The following is a 17,340-nucleotide window of genomic DNA, read 5'->3' as shown; positions in this document are numbered from 1 at the left end:
TTACTGTATTAATTTAATCAAGATCTTTTTTTTTCTCTTTTTAGAGAGTAATTTAGCTCTACTTATCTTGATTACTTAAAAATTGTTCATAGCATTTAAATTAATGATTACTGTACCTTCTCTTGTGATTGCTTTCAGTTTGTATATTATATTCAAAATGACTATGAATTATTGAATGTTTCTGCAAGAGAGACACTAAGCCAGGGACTCTACCTTCCCATTTAAGCTTTGTAACCACTTTATGAAATATTGTTCCTATTTATATGTGTGAAACTAGGGTTGAAACCAGTTAAGTAATGTATTCAAGGTCACAAAGGTAGAAAGTAAAAGCATTGTGAATCTGAATGACACCCATTTCCCAAAGTGTAGTGTGGACATTAATATTTTAAATTTTACATGATCAGGTCCTTTTTTAATTAAGGCATTCTAAAGGTTTTTGTTTTATGAGAAATAGTTGCACTCATATTCAGTCTTAGAATTAGACATTGGTACATTTTTGTTTTTAAAAAAATTCCAACATGGAAAAGAACTGAAACCAGTTGCATGCAAGTCCAGCTTGCATTATTTTTCTTGGTTTCTTAATAGGTAAAGTAGGCATTCAGGATAGCATTCTTGCCTATAGTTTGACTAATGAAACTCTGTTTGAGTTGATACTGTAAAATGGTAAGGGCCTTCTAGTCTTTTCAAAACTGATGGTAACACTACATACCTATAAGAATAGCCAAAACTAAAAAAGAATGGCTCAAATCAGGAACAGTGAGAACACCAAAGACTGAGATGTGAAGCAATAGGAACTCTCACTCATTGCTGATGGGAGTGTAAAGTGGTCCAGCCACTTTGAAGAAGTCTGGCAGATTCTTACAAAACTGAACCTACTTTTTAGCATGTATTCCAGCAGTTGCCCTCTGGTATTTACCAAAATGAGTTGGAAGACTTCTATCCAGACAAAAACCTGCATACAGATGCTAATAACAGCTTTATTCATAATTGGGAGGACTTGAAAGGAGCCAGAGTATCCATCAGTAGGTGGATGGATGAACTGTGGTCTATTCCAACAATATGGAATGTTATGCCCTGCTATAAAGAGAAATGAGCTGTCAGACCATGAAAAGACATGGAGGCACTTTACGTCCGTATTACTAATTGAAAGAAACAATCTGATGAAAAGACAACAGTTTAACTGTATGTTTCCAACTCTAGGACATTTTGGAAAAGGCAAAACCCTGTAGAGAACAAAAAGATCAGTGCTTGCTGGAAGTGGGGTGGAGGGATAAATAGAGCACAGAGGATGTTTAGGGCAATGAAAATACGCTGTATGCTACTTTAATGATGCATATGTGTCATTATGCATTGTCCAAACATATAGAGTGTACAGAACCAGAGGTGAGCCTAAAGGTTAGTAGTGGACTTAGCTAGGAATGATGTGTCAGCGTAGAATCTTCAATTTAAGCAATGTGCCATCTGGTGAGGGATATCAATCAAGAAGGGGACAATGTGTGGTGGGAGCAGTTATATGGGAATTCTCTGTACTTTGTCTCAATGTTTCTGTGAACCTAAAACTCCTCTAAAAATAAATTCCTAATGAGAAAAAAATATTTTAAAAAATCAGTGGAGTTTGAAAAAGATTAATACTAATTTATTTCATTTATAAATTTATTTATTGGTGTTCATTTTTGCCAAAATATAGAATAACACCCAGTGCTCATCTCGTCATGTGCCCACCTCAGTGCCCATCACCTAGTCACCCCCAACACCCGCCCTCCTCCCCTTCCATCACCCCTAGTTCGTTTCACAGAGTTAGGAGTCTTTCATGTTCTGTCCCCCTTTATGATATTTCCCACCCATTTTTCTCCTTTCTCCTTTATTCCATTTCACTATTTTTATGGTCCCCAAATGAATGAGACCACATAATATTTGTCCTTCTCCGATTGACTTATTTCACTCAGCATAATACCCTCCACTTCCATTCACGTTGAAGCAAATGGTGGGTATTTGTTGTTTCTAATGGCTGAGTAATATTCCATTGTATACAGAGACCACGACTTCTTTATCCATTCATCTTTTGATGGACACCAAGTCTCCTTCTACAGTTTGGCTATTGTGGAAATTGCTGCTAGAAACATCAGGGTGCAGGTGTCCCAGCGTTTCATTGCATCTGTATCTTTGGGGTAAATCCCCAGCAGTGCAATGGCTGGGTCATAGGGCAGATCTATTTTAAACTCTTTGAGGAACCTCCACACAGTTTTCCAGAGTGGCTGCACCAGTTCACATTCCCACCAATAGTGCAAGAGGGTTCCCCTTTCTCCACATCCTCTCCAACAATTGTGGTATCCTGCCTTGTTAATGTTCCCCATTCTCACTGGTGTGAGGTGGGATCTCATTATGCTTTGATTTGTATTTCCCTGATGGCAAGTGATATGGAGCATTTTCTCTTGTGCTTGTTGGCCATGTCTATGTCTTCCTCTGTGAGATTTCTCTTCATGTCTTTTGCCCATTTCATCATTGGATTGTTTGTTTCTTTGGTGTTGAGTTGAATAAGTTCTTTATAGATCTTGGATACTAGCCCTTTATCTGACACATCATTTGCAAATATCTTCTCCCATTCTGTAGGTTGTCTTTTAGTTTTGTTGACTATATACTTTGCTCTACAAAAACTTCTTATCCTGATGAAGTCCCAATAGTTCATTTTTGCTTTTGTTTCTTTTGCCTTCGTGCATGTATCTTGCAAGAAGTTACTGTGGCCGAGTTCAAAAAGGGTGTTGCCTGTGTTCTTCTCTAGGATTTTGATGGAATCTTGTCTCACATTTAGATCTTTCATCCATTTTGAGTTTATATTTGTGTATGGTGCAAGAGAGTGGTCTAGTTTAATTCTTCTGCATATGGATGTCCAATTTTCCCAGCACTATATATCGAAGAGACTGTCTTTTTCCAGTGGATAGTCTTTCCTCCTTTGTCAAATATTAGTTGACCATAAAGTTGAGGGTCCACTCCTGGATTCTCTATCCTGTTCCATTGATCTATGTGTCTATTTCTGTGCCAGTACCACACTATCTTGAGGACTACAGCTTTGTATTCCAAACTGAAATCTGGCATTGTGATGCCCCAAGGTATGGTTTTCTTTTTGAATATTCCCCTGGCTATTCAGGGTCTTTTCTGATTCCACACAAATCTTAAAATAATTTGTTCCAACTCTCTGAAGAAAGTCCATGGTATTTTGATAGGGTTGCATTAAATGTGTAAATTGCCCTGGGTAACATTGACATTTTCACAATATTCATTCTTCCAATCCATGAGCATGGAATATTTTTCCATGTCTTCCTCAATTCCTTTTAGAAGTGTTCTGTAGTTTTTTGGGTATAGATCCTTTACCTCTTTGGTTAGGTTTATTCCAAGGTATCATATGTTTTTGGGAGCAATTGTAAATGAGATTGACTCCTTAATTTCTCTTTCTTCAGTCTCATTGTTAGTGTAGAGAAATGCCACTGACTTCTGGGCATTGATTTTGTATCCTGCCACACTGCCAAATTGCTGTATGAGTTCTAGCAACATTGGGGTGGAGTCTTTTGGGTTTTCTATGTAGAGTATCATTTCATCAGCAAAGAGGGAGAGTTTGACTTCTTCTTTGCCAATTTGAATGCTATTTATTTCTTTTTGTTGCCTGATTGCTGAGGTTAGGACTTCCAGTACTATGTTGAATAGCAGTGGTGAGAGTGGACATCCCTGTCTTGTTCCTGATCTTAGGGGAAAGGCTCCCAGTGCTTCCCCATTGAGAATGATATTTGCTGTGGGCTTTTTGTAGATGGCTTTTAAGATGTTGAGGAAAGTTCCCTCTATCCCTACACTCTGAAGAGTTTTGATCAGGAATGGATGCTGTATTTTGTCAAATGCTTTCTCTGCATCTATTGAGAGGATCATATCGTTCTTGTTTTTGCTCTTGTTGATATGATGAATTACATTGATTGTTTTATGAGTTTTGAACCAGCCTTGCATCGCAGGGATAAATCCTACTTTTCATGTGAATAATCTTCTTAATGTACTGTTGGATCCTATTGGCTAGTATCTTGTTGAGAATTTTTGCATCCATGTTCATCAGGGATATTGGTCTGTAATTCTCCTTTTTGGTGGGGTCTTTGTCTGGTTTTGGAATTAAGGTGATGCTGGCCTCATAGAACGAGTTTGGAAGTATTCCATCTCTTTCTATCTTTCTGAACAGCTTTAGTAGAATAGGTATCTTTTTTTCTTTAAACGTTTGATAGAATTCCCCAGGGAAGCCATCTGGCCCTGGACTTTTGTGTCTTGGGAGGTTTTCTATTTCTTACAGTTCCAGTTTTGGTAGTTTGTGGCTTTCCAGGAATGCATCCATTTCTTCTAGATTGCCTAATTTATTAGCGTATAGCTGCTCATAATATGTTTTTAAAATCGTTTGTATTTCCTTGGTGTTAGTAGTGATCTCTCCTTTCTCATTCATGATTTTATTAATTTGAGTCTTCTCTCTCTTCTTTCTAATTAGGCTGGCTAATGGTCTACCTATCTTATTAATTCTTTCAAAGAACCAACTCCTGGTTTTGTTGATCTGTTCCACAGTTCTTCTGGTCTCTATTTCATTGAGTTCTGCTCGAATGTTTATTAACTCTTCTTCTGCTGGGTGTAGGATCTATTTGCTGTTTTTTCTCTAGCTCCTTAAAGTGTAAGGTTAGCTTTTGTATTTGAGTTCTTTCCAGTTTTTGGAGGGATGCTTGTATTGCGATGTATTTCCCCCTCAGAACTGCTTTTGCTGTATCCCAAAGAATTTGAATCGTTGTATCTTCATTCTCATTAGTTTCAATGAATCTTTTTAATTCTTTCTTATGTTCCTGGTTGACCCTTTCATCTTTTAGCAGGATGGTCCTTAACCTCCACATTTTTGAAATCCTTCCAAATGTCTTTTTGTGATTTAATTCTAATTTCAAATCATTACGGTCTGAAAATATGCAGGGGACTATCCCAATATTTTGGTATCGGTTAAGACCTGATTTGTGACCCAGTATGTGATCTATTCTGGAGAAAGTTCCATGTGCACTTGAGAAGAATGTGTATTCAGTTGCATTTGGACATAAAGTTCTGTAGATATCTGTGAAATCCATCTGGTCCAGTGTATCATTTAAAGCTCTTGTTTCTTTGGAGATGTGCTTAGAAGACCTATCGAGTGTAGAAAGCGCTAGATTGGTCATAAGCCAGTCACAAAGCACCTCGGGGTTACACAGGTATACTTATACCATAGGTCAGGATCCTGTGAGCCATTGTAATGGCTGCAGTTGAGGCCAAAACGAGGCAACCCGGTCTCATTCTAAGAGGAAATAATTGGCTAGTTTTGCTACAGAAGGTGACAATGTGTGCCTCTTGGAGCATTTCCACCCCATCGTGGTGCCCCCATTGAAATGAGGACAGTGGGAAAGTGCTATTGTGATATTACATTGCTGGAACCCAGGCAACTTTCAAGTGGTACTCCATGGTTCATTAACCCCCTTCTGGTCAATCTTCCATCCTTATATTTGTGCCTCAGATACACAGGATACCAGCCCACATGCATTATAAATATCATCCATAGACACCTGGTGATGTGCCTAGGAAGTAGAGTCTAGCCTGATCCCACAGGGCAGGTTGGGAAACTGTGGACTATTTGATAGACCCAGTGGGTTAGGTAGGACACAGCACTGGGAAAACAGAGAAATAAAGGTCTGAATTCAGCTCCATGTTCTCAAAGGTAGACCTTACTTGCATGTTCAGAGGGTTGTGTCTATGGTATTTTTTAGCCCATCATGTACAGTTAAGATGACATGGGGTAAGCATGCATCTGCCAAGAAGGGGCTCTGGATAGGTCTGACTGAAGGAAGGGGCCCAGGTCCCAGAATCTTGAAAAAGTGACTTCACTTCCTTGGTGACAGGCCCACAACTGATGTGGAACTCCGGTAACAAGGAACCTGCGGGAACCAGGTCCCGCTTTCCAGCTCACTTAACTGCAGACGGTCAAGAGAACAAGATGTTCTGTTACTCTTGTCCTACTTTCAGGCACTCTGAGTCCAGAGTGAGAGATTTTCATGTCGCTGTCTACGTCAGCTCAGCCCTCTTCTCCAGCGCTTCTGGCTATGTGGTGGGAGACATCAACAGGTACCACAAGGCAACCTGTGATCTCAGCTGAGCAGGAGCACACCTCTTACACCTTACTGTGTGTGTTTGTGTCTGGGTCTTTGTATGTGTGTGTGTGTGTGTGTGTGTGTGTGTGTGTGTGTGTAGAGGGGACAGAGGAGAGGAACATGCCCTTCCTGGGCACAGACCAGCTTCCAGGAGTTGGAAGCCTGATACATCTTTTGTGTTCAGACCCCAGGTCATAGCAGGCATGATGAGAAGGTGGGCACCAAGCTCAACTTCCAATATATTAGTCATGAGCCCAAGAGCTTCTTTCACCTGGCTTCCTCCTTGTCAGATGTCTCCACAGCTGCACCTCTGGCCTGAACAGGAGAATGCAATTTCTAATGGGGGTGTCCCCTTGGGGGTGATGTCGAGGGAGGACCCTAATGTCTCTTGGCCCTGTATATACGGGGCACTGTCTTTGCAGAGCTGCATCCAGGAGATCTTGGAGGAGATGGTCTGTGGCTTCAACTATTCCAACTCCCTAGACAATTATCAGGTGCACCAGAGAAACAAGGATCAGTGCTGTTCTGAGGTGAGAAAGGAAAGAGGGCTCACCACAGAAATATGGCACCCACACAAACATGGAGAGAAAACTGGGGCCCTCCCATAGTGTTTCCACATGAGTGTCCCACCAGCCCAACCGCAGAGACCTCTGAACCTCCACGCCTATCCTCCAGCTACGTATGATGTGGGAAGACACTCTTCACCTGTATTGGAATGGTGCAGAATATATTTCATGTTTTTTAGGAGTTGGTGGGGGGGGGTTCACAAAGCCATGAGTATCTTTGCGTTTTACTTCTGTTTTTATTATTTCACGTACTCCTCCCAGCTATCCTGTGTAGAAGCCAGCTCCACTGTCCCTGCAGACCTTCTCCGAGCCTTTCCAAATATCACACTAAAGAGGGTGATTTAACACAAAAGGGTGTGATGAAGCCATTGTATATGTTTTCATATAGAATGTTTATATAGTTTCTATAGATTCTCTCTATATGTTTCTCTATAACATGTCGTCTCTCAGAACACATCAAATCATTGTAGGCCCAACAGGACATGAGCTGTATCCCTATAGATCTTTGTAGTAGTCCATAAATGAGGCCGTCTGCCACAGGGATTCAGACTTTCGAGACCCTTGGCACTCGACCTGATGCCATTCTCTTGCCATTTCTGCAGTGCTGCAAGGAACACCGTGTGTGTCCCCACAGACTGTTTTGGTTGCTAGATCTGCCATATCCTGGAACCCCAGATTAGGGGGAAGGCCTCTGATGCCTCCTGGCACCAGTAGCTGGCTCTTTTTGTAATGACCCACCCAGGAGATCTTGGATGAGTTGCTCCAAGAGTTGAACTCCTCCAGCTCCTCTGACAAGCACAGGGGCATCAGGCCACCAACTACTTCCATTGAAGGTCTGCGGTAAGAACAGGTCCACATTCATGGTCAAACTCAAGACACAGAGATGATCAGGGCAAGACCAGAACACAGACTAGAAACAAATGATGCCCTTGGGCCTTGCAGGAGAAGGTAGTTTTCCCCTGACCCTTCCTCCCTATGTCAGGAACAGACCAAGCCACATCAGCTTAAGGGAAACCCCATGCAGCTCACGCTCTGGTCTCTTCTCAGCTGCAATGTATGTGATCTTAAGCAGCATGTGAGGGTCTAGCCCTCTGTGTTCTGTGTGAGGCCGTAACTGAAGACTCAATGGCATACTGGTCTTCATAAAACTATTAGTTGAGAGGAATGCTGTTGTTGCTCAGCTAACAGAATGTGTTGAAGTTACTAATGGTTTACCATGTCTTCCCTAAAACCAATGATATTTTGAAGCCTCACACCTTTTTCTGTGTGAGCACTCAAGTCCCTTGTCCTGTAGAACTTCCTGAGGGGATGGGAGTCTGGTCTGAGAGCCAGACCCTGATCTTCGCAGTGGTTCTTGGTTTGGAAGCTGACTACAGTGCTCCTCCTTGTGTCTCTGGTGTGAAAAGGAATCAACCCTATTCCTGGGTGAGGCCAGGACCATGCTGATGCTCAAAGAAGGGAGAATGGATAATTTTGTACAGTCCTTGGTACCATCCTTCCAGGATAGAAGCCTCGCAAACAACCCAGTCATTTCCTGTATCTACCAGGTGTTCACCACAGCCCAACAGGTCCTGGGCCAGCAATTCCCCAAGTGAGTGACCACCCCATATGCAGCATGGGGGAGGGGGGTCTCGCCTCTACTACCAGTATGTTTTGGGAATGTCACTGCACCTCTCTGAGCTTCCTTTTGCTCCTCTAAAAAGTGCTGTGGTAAGAGGATGAACCTCATCGGGCTACTGTGGAAATCCTGAGAGAAAACATGGCATAGACTTATCTGGTGCCTGGCTCTGTAGAAAGGGCTGCTGGGCATCTTCATGTGTAGCAGTTTTCTCTCCACAGTTAAGAAGGTCTCCACATCAACCCCCGTGGGCCTGTGGCACTTCTGGTTTTACAGAAGCACATGCAAAGCAGGCAGTTTTCCTGTATGCAAAGGACTTCTGAGATTCCATCTAACTGGTCCTGATACTCTGTCCACATAAGTAAGAGGTCCTGATACTCTGTCCTCATAAGAGTAGAGGTCACTGGGGGAAGGCAGAGCAGCTCAAGTTCCACTCAGTATACGGAAAGTGCTGGTTGGGATTCCTTCATCCAATAATACATATTAAGCACCTCGTATTGCAGACACATTTCTATTCACTGAGATAATTGAAGGAATAAAGAAGGTACAGTGTCTCGGTCCCAAGACTAATCAGAGTGTCAGACAATCACTCTGCGTGTCGTAGACACACATGTCCATAGTTTTTTAGATGTGACATCTTCATGGCCGCCTCAAAGAATGAATGGATCCACCCATATCTGGACCATTATCATGGACCATAAGATCAAGTAAGGGCACTGAGGGGCTCATTCAGGTAAGCCTATGCCATAAGGTCAGGTTGTTATCCCAGGGTCCTGTGTTTGAGCCCTCTATTGGGCTCCCTGCTCAGTGGGGAGCCTGCTCACCATGCTTATTCGCTCACTCGCTCGCTCGCTCTAATAAATATCCTTAAAAATTTTTGGGAAAGATCAAGTAAAACTTTGATCTTTGGATCCAGAAGGAGAACCTTAATTTCTCCACAGAGCATGTTGGGAGACTAAGGGTTTGTGGCTGGGGAGTAACTCTCAGAGCCATGGATCTCATAGGTCTCTTGATTTCCATTGGGAGGGTTTCATTTTTGGGGCTTCCTGTGAAGAGGGAAATGAGTCAAAGGGAGCTGTAGATGGGGTCCCAAGCCCTCTGGGAAGCAGAGCACAGTCTGGGCTGATTCGGTGCCTCAAACATCCATCTCTTCAACTGTCCCATCTCTTCCTGCACCTCTCTATACCACCTCTTCTGACCTCCACAACTGGGGCCAAGAACAGAACTTTGGTGAGCAGACCACTCACCAATCTGCCACAAACCTAAGCCCTGATACTGGTGTGCATGAAGGATGGAGTAGACGAGGCCCTTGGCCATTGAGAAAACAGGCTAAGTAGAAAAACGAGACTCATACAGGTTTTCTGGACGACCGGATCATCCACTGCAAGCACAGCAATAGGGGGGTTGGAAGTCATGCTGGGGACATTCTCTGGGGCCCACACAGAAAGAATGGTGCTATGGAAGTACCATGTGGCATGAAAGACTATGCTGTGATGCTGCTCCACATATGACTCTCCCCAGCACCCTCTCTCCCATCTTGGGTACCTGGCCTGACCAGAAACTGCAGGACACCTGGCAGTCCCTGCACTGTGCCTGTTTCAAAGGAAAGGGGGCCTGGGTGCAGGCAAATTTGCATGACTGGGACATGAATTGCCATACCTCCATTACCGTGATGCCACGGGAAATTCTGCAGCTCACTGAGGCAGACACAGAGTCAGAGGGTAAGGGGGATTGCAAGCTGGGAAGACTATCTGCAATGCGGTTCAGGGACTGGGGGTTTCTCTATTGGCCATGGAATCTGCCCTGTTTTTGGAAGGGCATGGGGCAAGTCAGTCTTGTGGACAAACATTTCTCTTTATCCTGTCCCAGTGCCAGCTCCATGGCTCCTTCCAGCATCTCCTCGATCAGCTGTTCCAGATCTGGAACAAGAGCTCATGTCTTCTTCTGCATGTGTACCAGGTCATGAGCTGCAGTCAGTTCGACCACCAGCTTTCCTGGGAATTGTAACTCCTTCCCTAAACATAGAGACAGAGCCACCTCCAGCCCCAGAGGCGACCTGCCACTGGTGCATAACTCCCGAGCACCAGCTACATGAGGAGAAGCCCGGTCTCATGGACTTCCCTCCCAAGCTGGTGGCAGAGCAATTGACATCCATAGATGTGGTGAGCAGCTGGGCTCCCAGGACGGGGCCGGGGCCGGGGCAGGCTTTCTTTCTGCTGTCATCTACCCCAGACCTGCCCTTCCCTGATGTGGGCTTGTAAGGTCAGGGTCCAAATCTCAGCTCCATCACTTACGAACCACATCAACCCGTCCAGTTCCTCAAACCCTTGCTTTCACTGTCCAGCTGCAGACTTTGGAGATAGACCCTGGCAAGGACTGATGCAGAGTTCCTGTGTCAATTAAATGAGCCAGAACTGATAGGCAAATGGGCAGGCACTGGTCCTTGGGTGGAGGAGGGCAACTCACTGTGTGCGGCCAAGCCCACGGCTCACCCACACATCTGCCTTGGAGGCTGAGCAACCTACATTTATTAGTCATCTAATGTGTGAAGTACAGGGCAGGGAGATAAACCTGTGGTTGTACCTCTCTCTGTGAGAATGTGCTGCTGAAAGGGGAGTAGGACCAGAGGCATGAACACTGGGAGGGGAAGATGCCCCTCTGAGGAGCCCCCTTGAACTTGAAGTTAGTGGGGATGATCAGGGTACAAATGCCCTCCTTCCTCTGCTCCCCCACGGCAGTATCCGCTCCTCGTTCATCCTGTACTGGGCTCCCTCAGGGAAGAGGAATGGAGTGCAATCCAGGGACTCTAACTGGGTTCAGGCCACTTTCTGCGCTTGCTGAGCCCCAGCTCTGACATGGGACCCCTACATAGGACATGAATCTTGCATGTGAAATGGCTGTGAGAGCGAGTGTCCCCCTATTCTCTAGGATCTGTTCAAGAAGCTGCTGCCCCAACAGTGCCTGGGTGCCATTTGGTCCAAGCGAAATGAACCTGGAAATGAGCACCTGCCATGCACAGTCCATGCCACCATCACCCAGTTCAACGATGTGTCCAACTGCGTCATCACCACCTTCCTTGGCAACGCACGCATGATGGCCCGGGACAGGCCATGGTGGTGGAGCACTGGATCAAGGTGGCCAAGGTAAGCCTACAGGAGGCCCAGCTGACTTGCTCTCCTGAGCCTCGGGAACTGCTCTGTCCTTGATCAGTTCTCAATGTTGGAAGTCTCTGGTCTGAGTTCTTCTTTCAAGGGGCATGCTGACCTTTCCTTGCATGGCCCAATTTTGGGATGCTCAGTTCCTACATGACTCTTTCCTTGGAGTGAAGGAAAATGCCCCCTCTCCCCAGCAGTGCTCCTCGCTGGGTCTTCCACGTGCCCTTCTGTAGGTCCCTAGACATCTGTCTCATCCAGGAGAGGAGACTGACACTGAAGAGGAGTGCAGCTCTCCAGGAAATTGGGCTCCTGCTATCCACCTGACAGCTCATTCTCTTCCGTCCCCAGGCCTGTCAAATCTTGCGGAACTACTCTTCCATGAATGCCATCATCTCTGCTCTTCAGAGTGCCTCAATTCACCGCCTGAAGATCACATGGACCAAAGTTTCCAGGTGAGGGGTCCTCTCTCCAGAAGGACCATGAAGGGTGAGGGATGTCCCATATGCCTGTCCTTTTCACCCCCTCAGTCACCCTGGACTTCCTAGGAGGCAGCAAACCATGAAACAGGACGTGGGCGGGCAGGGGGGCAGGTTATTTTCTCCTCCTTCCTGGGGAATAGGCCACCATGCCTCCAAATGTCCCCATTTGGGGAGACTGGGCTGAGCTGAATTAAAAGTTTTAGGATATGAACATTACAGCAACTAAAGTCTCTTCCCAATTGAAACAAAAACTGACCAAAGGAGAGCTGTTCAATTAATAGGGGACTGGATGCAGTGGATGACCCACAAGAGAGCTCCCTCCTGTGTCCTCCAATGACCTAAGTGCTCAGAGGAACCCAAAGAAAACCGTGATCCAGCAGTTTGACTCCTTTGAGGTCTCAGATCATAGGGACTTGCACTCAACCCTACCATAGTATTCCAACATCCATCCTGCCTTCTTTCTCTCTATTCAGGAATAACATTCGAACATGTTTTAAAATTGTGCACCAAAGACAATCCACAGAGCAGGAACCTGCTTATCAAGGTAGCATGGAAGGTGTTGGTATAGAAAGAGAAGAGGTGTGGGAGCAACAGTGTCCTTCGTGAATGAATTAGGGACTGGCCAGGAGCATTCCTCCAGGGAGTGAAGCCTTTTGCATGAATGTGGACACAGCCAGGGGTGAAAATCCACAAGGGGTAGAAAAGCAGTTGCTGCTCTACCAGAATCCCTAGGCTGGACACACGAGCTCCCTGACACCAGCTGGTCCAGATGGGGGCCTCTACCAAACTTGAGAGCCCAGAGGACATGCCTCTGCTCAGTTAGGGGTTTGGATGGGATGAGGGCCACAACAATGATGATAGGAATAGGACACTGGGTCCTCAGGAGACCAAGGGAGGTAGCTGGAATTCTCAACCTTTCCCAGGGAGGCCAGACTGCAAGCTCAAAGTCACACAGGGAGTGAATATGGAGCTGAGATTGTTCTAGAATCACTAGATGGCAGGCTTAAGGATAACGTAGCATGCTACCCTCTGCCTTGCGTCAGATGTCCAGGGTCTGAGTCAAAGATGGTGGGGAGAAGCAGCCTGAGGTGATTATGATCTTGAGGAACTTGTCCTTAGCCCTGCAGGAACGTCCATCTAAACTTGGAACCCTGGGGGTAAATGTTCAGAGAGCATGGAAGAGGGAGTGGCAGAAGAAGCTGAGCATGGCCCAGATACATGGCCTCGAATCCAGAGGAGACGGGGGTCTTCTCTGAAAGCTGGAAGCCCCCAAATCAAGACAGGTGGGGCCTTCCAACTCCAGCTCCACCTCCTGTTGCCACAGCTTCTAAATCCCTTCTTTTGAAGTGACCTGTATCTAAACCTAGATACAAATGTGTTTGTCGGTGGACAGGGGCCCAGGGCCACATATACAATGATTTTCTAAAGCACGCCCTTGAAATAATTAGGAGGACTCTGATGTTCTTGGAGGGTGAGGGAAGGGTCCTTGTCTGCACCATGTGGTAAGCTGGGGTGGGCCAGGAGGCTGAATGTTTCCCGGGGAGGATCGCTGTGGACACGAGAGAGCAGGAACTCACTCCACCCCCAACCCCCTGACACAGGGTGTCGTCCCCTTCCTTGGCACCTTCCTCACTGACCTGCTCATGCTGGATGCTGCAATGGAGGAGTACCTGGAGGTGCATGAGCCTGAGGGCTGGGAAGGAGGGGCCAGAATCCTGATGTGTGGGAGCACAGAACCCCTGAACTGAGCCCTGAGCTCTCAGTCCTTGGCAAATTTTCCCCTTGTTTTTTTTTTTTTTTTTTTTTTTTTTTTTTTTTTTTAATTTTCCCCTTGTGACAGCCTCCCCGCTGCCCCTGTGAGCTAGAGTTACTTGCCCATGTCTGTGATGAGTAAAGGGAGGCTGCACTTAGTTCACTGGTCCTGAGATCAAATCTGCTGCCTGAATGCAAAGCAGCACGAGGTTAGTCTGGGTTGACTTCAGCCTGTCCCTTTGAGATTGCCTGTGGGGGCAGAGTGAAGTCAGGATCTCCAACTTGAGCGGGCACTTAAAGAGCCTAGCATCTCCTGCCCACTTGAGGCTTTGGCCTCCCCTTCCTGTGCTATAGGATGCCAGAACTGCCACCCCATGTCTTCCTTTCCCTGGCTCCCAGAGCCTGACCTAGATTGCAGTCCTGTCATCCGGGAAGTCATGGCCCCTTGTGTGCCTGGCCTTAGTGCAACATGAGAAGGGGTGGGTATTAGCAGCCAGTAATCACCGGAGTCCTGTCACTGACAGACTTTGGTTGTCTGCTTTCCAGGGCAATGAGTTCAACCACCGGAAGAAGAATAAGGTGAGGCTCTCTATGACTTCCTGTAGGAAAGGGTAGGGCTGTGGCTGTCAGAGATGTCCCCAGGAGGATCATTCCTTGCTTCCATCCCTTCATTCTCACATTTTTGGGAATAGTTTCATAATAAGGAAAAAGTCCCATGCAGTAAGTGAGGACAGAGGAATGGCCATCAAGGATAACTTGCCAGAGCAGGGGCAGTTTATACTCACCTCTGAGAACAAGTTGGGATGAATTTGTAGGACGGGGGTGTTGCCATGTGTCAAAGACCCAGCACTGTTCCCCTGTCCCAGTGCTCAGCCCTCCAAAGACTTGTAGCTTCCCCACCCAGGCTCTTCATGCATCCTGTCCTTCTCTTTTGGCCCAGGAATGCAGATTCATGACCGAGATCATGCTGCTCCAGGTGGCTGCAGATCATTACAACGTAGAGCCCAAGCATCCATTTAGGGCCTGGTTCCAGTCTGGGAAGTGGCTCAGTGAAGAGGAGAGGTGAGGCCCATCAGGAGCTGAATGAGGGTAGGGGTAGACTCCTCAGGTGGCCACTCCAGGGATCCTTCTAATATGGCTCCTGGGGCAGCCTCCAACCTTGCTGCTGGGGCACCAGGCTCCAGCTCCTTCGAAAATATCAGGAAAAACTCCTGAATTGAAGCTCCTGCTCAACTGACATGTGTCACTCTGTCCTTAGCTACATCTTGTCCTGCTAGCTGGCGCCCCAAACCTAGCTCACAAACAGAAAGAACTGGCCACAGTCAACCTCAGCCTGAGCTGGTGTCCAGGGGCAACAGCGGGCATGGGACCCGTCTGCTCAACAACACTTCCTTCCGTCTCTTCACTTATTTGGAGGACCAATATTTCATCATCTTAAAGAGTAAATGGTAGATTTCAATATTATAATATTAAAGCCTTTTTAGAGTCCAGGAGTAGTTTCGTTCTTTTACTTCCTATAGTAATCTAAAAGACTTGAAGAGTCTCATATTCATTTTCTTTTTCCCCCCCTAAATATTCTTTATTTATTCACGAGAGACACAGAGAGAGAGGCAGGCTCCCTGTGGGGAGCCTGTCATGGGACTCAAACACAGGGCTCCAGGATCATGATCTGAGACAAAGGCAGATGCTCAAACACTGAGCCACCCAGGTTACCCTCTTATGCTCATTTTAAACAGGAAATCTTACAGAGTCATCAGCTCTTGTATGTGGGAAAAAGTAGAAGATCCAGCCTTCCTCCCTAGCTACTGAAGGGCATCCCCAAGCCCTCCTTTCTCAGAGGACAGTGTAAGGAACTCGGGCAAACAGCAGAAACACCTCTTCTTAACTGCTGAGATTTAGAGGTTGGAGGTATTTCCACAGGAATAGCAACAATCACTGAATTGGGGGTCTTGAAGGATACCACTTGCCAGAACTACCTCCTGCCCAAGGACAGTGGCTCCCTTTGTACAGTTTAAAGGAAGGAGGACTTTTTCTTGCCACTTTCTGCGATGTAGATGATTTTGGCTTGGGTTTTAGGGTTTGACAGTTCCATTATTAGGAACGTGTAGTTGTCTAGTTCCACCTCTGGAATTGCATCAACACTAAAGTGGGGACAAACATGTAAAGAGACTATATCCTGCACATGGAAGGCATGAGGCCAGTGGAAGATAATTAGTGGATGAAATAAGGGCAGGCAGGACTTTCCATCCTCAGTCTCACTCCAGGGGTTCCAACTTCACCCCTGACCAACACTGGAATCCTCCTGGGATCCTCGTCAGTGATCTCTGAATTCCTTTCCCTCTTGGTTTTCTTGAGGGGGAAAGATATTTGTGTACATTGAAGGTCACACCTGGGCCAGGTTCCATGAACATCTGTGCTGACTTCTGAGCTAGGATTTCCTGCCTTCCTGTATTTCCTTTGGCAGCTCTCTTGAAGGCAGAAATTCCCTGAAGGCCCCAGCTTCTTGGTCGGATGCGTAGTAGCCACTCTTCCCTGGCTGGGACCTGATGGATCAGACATCAGTTGTCCCTTGCCAGAATAATGCTTTGGCCAGAGAAACCACCACACTCTCCTTGCTGGACAAGATGACTTTTAGGTCTTTGTTGTTCTGATGTCTGTGGTCCCAGACATTCACCAGTTTACACTAAGTATACACACTTACACTGTCTTGTCTGAAATTGCTAACTGGGCTTGACCTCTAACATCTTGTACTTCGGTTATATCATGGGGTACATGAACCTTTTCTGTCAGGAGCTTTGAAATATGACGAATGAGAGAGGAGGATTCAGGAGGTTCCATGAGGTGAATGCCACCAAGCTGATGACCTGAGTAATCAAATGGCAATATATGTATTCTGATCAATAATCACTACGATAGGGGAAGAGTAGGGTCCCCAAGTCACCTGTCCCCACCAAATTACCTAGATAACTTTCTAATCATCCTGAAAACCCACGAATTCGGCCTGAGATATAAAGAGAGAACAGCTGGAATGACACAGTGAGAAGAGTTCATGCTTCTATCAAGGTAGGAAGACAGAAAAAAAGGAAAGAAATAAAAAAGCATCCAAGGGGGAGGGGCCCCACGAGGAGCCAGGCTGAGCCGCTCAGCGAGTGCCCCCAGGACAGGAAAGCCCTGACCCAGAGAAGCAGGAGCTTCACCAATCTTCCCGGACAGAAAGGCACTCCCAAGGAGTTGGACCAGTATCCCAGGAAGGGCCGGGATGCCCTCAGGCTCCCAGGGGCACTAATAGAGGGAGAGCGCACCACGCACCAGCCAAGCTCCCTAAAGGGCTGCAGCTCAGGTAAGGTGGGGCCCAGGAGCAGCTTGGACAGCAGCTCAGGCAGCCGCTCCAACCAGAAGGGGCTGAGCGGCCCCGGGAGTGCGATTCCAGCGGCGCAGGCCCCAGACCCCAGGACGCTGGGGGACACAGCCCAGGATCTGGTGCTGCCCTCAGGACAGGCAGAGGCCGGGGGGACAAAGGATAGCCAGGACGTTCCTGCCACTGGGCGGCCCAGAGCTGTGCAGATCGGCAGCCCCCTCCCCCATAGCATCCAGGAC

General features: G+C 46.5%; 1 long non-coding RNA gene across 10 annotated transcripts in view; it reads right to left on the bottom strand.

Moving 5' to 3' along the window:
* Positions 1-6,921: 6,921 nt before the first annotated feature.
* LOC119870017 overlaps positions 6,922-17,340 on the bottom strand; it is an 87,981-nt gene continuing 77,562 nt past the window's right edge. For 7 of the 10 annotated variants that reach the window (XR_005355687.1, XR_005355691.1, XR_005355688.1 and 4 more), the window contains one exon: positions 6,922-16,607. This is a non-coding gene — a long non-coding RNA (uncharacterized LOC119870017). The remainder of the gene's footprint in view (positions 16,608-17,340) is intronic. The other 3 variants (XR_005355690.1, XR_005355695.1, XR_005355696.1) reach the window with 3 other exon arrangements.

This window comes from Canis lupus, chromosome 2 (genome assembly GCF_011100685.1).
Source record: "Canis lupus familiaris isolate Mischka breed German Shepherd chromosome 2, alternate assembly UU_Cfam_GSD_1.0, whole genome shotgun sequence".
NCBI classification, from domain to species: domain Eukaryota; kingdom Metazoa; phylum Chordata; class Mammalia; order Carnivora; family Canidae; genus Canis; species Canis lupus.
The sequence above is the reverse complement of the archived record's forward strand: the minus strand, read 5'-3'. Positions and strand labels throughout refer to the sequence as shown.